The sequence below is a fragment of the Mus caroli genome, chromosome 3 (genome assembly GCF_900094665.2).
Source record: "Mus caroli chromosome 3, CAROLI_EIJ_v1.1, whole genome shotgun sequence".
Classification (NCBI taxonomy): Eukaryota; Metazoa; Chordata; class Mammalia; order Rodentia; family Muridae; genus Mus; species Mus caroli.
In genome coordinates, this window is record NC_034572.1 from 106038498 (window position 1) to 106043010 (window position 4513).

Sequence of the window (4513 nt, forward strand, 5' to 3'; positions counted from 1 at the left end):
CTAATTGAGAAAATGCCTTACAGTTGGATCTCATGGAGGCATTTCCTCAACTGAAGCTCCTTTCTCTGTGATAACTCCACCTGTGTCAAGTTGACACAAAACTAGCCAGTACAATAGGTAAATGTAGAATTGATATAGATATTAGAAAGAGAATTAAAGAGATAGATATAGATGATATATATATATAGATGAGAGAGAGAGATTGAGAGATTGAGAGAGAGAGAGAGAGAGAGAGAGAGAGAGATCGAGAGAGAGAGATATGGGTATGGGTCCAGATATATAGAGAATGCATTCATTATAAGTGCTAGAATCACAAAAATTGTGAGTAAATGTATATTCACAAAATAGAGTTTTGGGGGTTTTTGGTTTGTTTGTTTGCTTATAGACAGGATCTCACAAAGTTGTGCTCAAGTCACCTAGGTCCATTTTTCTCTGCTTCCCATAGGCTGCAATTAAGGACATGTATCACCATGTCAGGCTAAGCAAATCAAAATTTTAACAGATGCAGGGAAAATGGCAGAGAAGTGGAAATAGATGGACAAATAAGAAAAAAAAAGCTAATATAAGAGTGTCATTAAACTGTGCTAACACATTCAGGATAAAATTAGTCAACAGGATCAGAACAAATAATAGAAAATAATGCATTGTGTAAGTATTGCTAAATAGAAAGTTATATCATATATATTAATATTGCAAATATAGACTTCTACATAAGAAAACTAAAAGAAAACAGCATATCACAAAAAAATGAAACAACTCCATAATTGGAAAGGAAGAACATCAAATTATAAAGACAATGGTGACTTTTATGTCCTCTCACTGCTCTGTGATTTGGTCATAAATCAGCATAGTATGGTCTGTATAATACACAGGATAATTAGAGATTTTGTCAAATATATAAGAATTCACTAATATAGACACAATTCTTTGCCATAAATTACCTTACCAAATCAAGAGACAATGTAATCAAGACATGTAAACTTGATGTAGAGTCATAACAGAATAAAACTTGTGTTTTTAAAAGATTCAGAACATAGTTATGCTTGAAAACATATTTTGAGAACTGAGTAATATTCTGTTGTATTGTTCATTTGAGAGACATCTAGGTTCTTTCTGATTATTATGAATAAATCTACAAGAAACATAGCTGAGTGAGTGGCCTTGTGGTAGCATTGAACATCTTTTGTGTATATACTAACAAAGTGCTATATTTAGATCTTGAGGTAGACTGGATATTTAATGGTTATATAGATTTGTGTGACCTCACTGTTCTATATTATCATAGCAATCATGAGATCATGCAACCATATAATTTTTAATGTCAATATAATAAAATAAAAATGAACTTTATTCAAAAATAAGTCCATTAAAATGTCTTTAAATTTTGATAGCTAAAAATTATGTATAAATAAAATTCTGTATTTTTCATAGCTTACAATTGGAAAATATGTCATATAAGTACACATATCCCTATAAAAGATAAAAATTATTTAAAGCTACACTAAGATTTATTTGGAGAAATCAAATTAATAAATGACTACCATTTTTTAAAAGTAATTGTTTTTATCTTTAATACTATCAGGACTTTATAGTATCAAGAAATCTTGTATAATGCTCTGTTACCCTTAGTTAATTATGGTATTACATATCAAATTAAAAATTGGGAAAATATATTTTGGACTAATATATATATATATATATATATATATATGTATGTGTGTGTGATACATGTTGTATGTTATATGCTCTAAGCTCTATGATATAAGATATGTTATACATGTTAAATGTTATATTTTATGTATTAGATATTATATGTTATTTGATATATGTTATATATTATGTTATGCTATGTGATATATGTTAACTTTAAAATTTTATGTCACTCTTCTTATTAATATAAAATTTTGGGCTTTCCTGTCCTCTTCTTACTGGGGTAAAATGTGTCCATCTATCAACTATATACTACTGAAAAGGATTCCTGCTGGTTACTCCGTGTCCTTTTTCCTCAAAATCAGCCATGTGAGATAAATTGTACTTGTATCAAACAACAAAAGTCAGCAGGAGATATACCCCATGCCATAGTGTCAGATTTTGCAATATGAGTAGGCACAATATTATCTCACATCTCCATAGGAAGAAAGCTCAGACCAGAACAACTAGACATCTTGAGGGATATATAACACTAAATATAACCTCTTTCATGATGTAACCTTTCTAGTATGTTGTTAAATATTATCCAACCCTTTCACTGTGTATACTTCATCAGAGATATGAACCCATGGTGAAATTACAAATAGCTAAGAATTGAAATATAGACATTCACTAGAGGTCTCACTTCATGACTCAGAGGTAACCAGGAGTAATGGACATGGTAATTGCATAATATATATTGTCATAGTCTTTTAGTAAATTAATACATTAGACCAAAGTATATAAATAAATTGTAGCATTGGATTCACAACCCAAATTAGTGGCTAAGGGTCATAGAATAGTAGCTACTAATAAACCTCATATCAAATATCATATATCAAATATCATATCTCATGGATCATATACCATATTCTATGTGTCATATATTACATATTATACATCATACATTATATCATATATTAAATTGTCCCAACCTGCAGGACAGTTAACATGGTCTGAGGAACTACCTGTGGAGAGAATGGGGGACAAGAAACATAACAAGCAGCCAGCAAGTGTGACAAATTTTATTGTTCCCAGGCAGGTTTTATATCCATAGAAGCAGGCTATGGAGAGGGGGATGACACAGATTCACTTTGTTTCTGGGGGAATGTACTTGTTCCCAAAAGCAGGATATTGGCTAGGTAAAAAGTTCAGCAGGAGGAACAGAACAGAGTGGGTTACTAGGTACCTGTCCACAAGANCTATAGCTATTTGTTCTTAACTGGGGGTAGTACTTTCCTACAGAGGCCTCAACTTTTCCCACAAAAATCTCAACTAAGCTAGTACTTTTCCACTCAGGCCCAAGACTTTGGAAGTAAGCACTTAAGGCAGTTAACATTTAAACAGGGTCACTCCCAATATTAAATATTATATATTATGCATCATATATTATATATTATTTATTATGCATCATATACCATATATTATATACTGTATATCATATATCAATCATGTATCACATGTTACATGTTGTATATTGCATTTTGCATTGTACATGTTGCATGGTGTGTGTTATATATGTTATGTTATGTTATGTTATATATGTTGAAAGTACTGTATTTGTTAAATATTTTATTTGTATATATTATATATGTTATATATATTTTTAAGTTATGTGTTATGTTTGATGTGCTTTGTGTGATGTGTAATATGCTATGTACATTATATTATATATGATATGCTACATATTATGTGTTACATTTTAAATGTTACATGGTATATGCTATATGTGTAATATATATATATATATGTTTTTCAAATATATATTACAAGAATGTATATACTTATTCTTGTTTATTTTCCCTCTGTTTAATACTTTTACAGATTACTTATCAAATGGAAGCCAACTTTAGGAAAAAGAAAATAAATATCAAAGTACCAGGGATTTTTTATTTTTCAGGTTTTTTTTTCTTACTGAAAATAGCAAAAAGTTTTGTGTAATTACATTGATATTCTTTGTGTCTAATAACAACTCTAATTATAATTTATATATTAATAAAGATTTCATAAAGTAGGACATCAACTATCCTATAAATATTTTTGTCTTATAAACTATAAAATATTCATGTTGTGTCTAAATATATTGATTCTATATGAAGTCATTCTATTACAATGAAGATTAGTCGTGTAAGACTATTTCTGTGCATTACAGGATGAATGAAAATTTTATGTAAACTACTTTTCCTTTTGTTTTTCATACATCTTTAACATATACATTCATTGGTAATTATGAGTATCAAATAATATCAAACCAATGACATTATATGTCGATATATATGTCCATTTAAATACGGCCAGACGCTCACTTTAACAATGAATGATTTAGGTGCACTATTAACTACTACAAAATATATTAAATTTATACGAATATTGAGATGAAGTAAAATGCATGTAAATGATATGGTGTATTTTCCAAGAGATTAAGATATTAGCATTGAAAGAGCTATTATAACATAAGGAAGTTGTACCATTTGAGGGGCATATAGGATGCAAAATATGTTTCTTTTTTTTTAAGATTTATTTATTTATTTATTTAATGTAAGTACACTGTAGCTGTCTTCAGACAGCTACCGGAAGAGGGCATCAGATCTCATTACAGGTGGTTGTGAGCCACCATGTGGTTGCTGGGATTTGAACTTCCGACCTTTGGAAGAGCAGTCGGCTGCTCTTACCCACTGAGCCATCTCACCAGCCCAAAATATGGTATTTTAAAAGTGGTTATGCCTTAAAGACTGCCATATCCAGGGATCCATCCCATAATCAGCTTCCAAACGCTGACACCATTGCATACATTAGCAAGATTTTGCTGAAAGAACCCAGATAT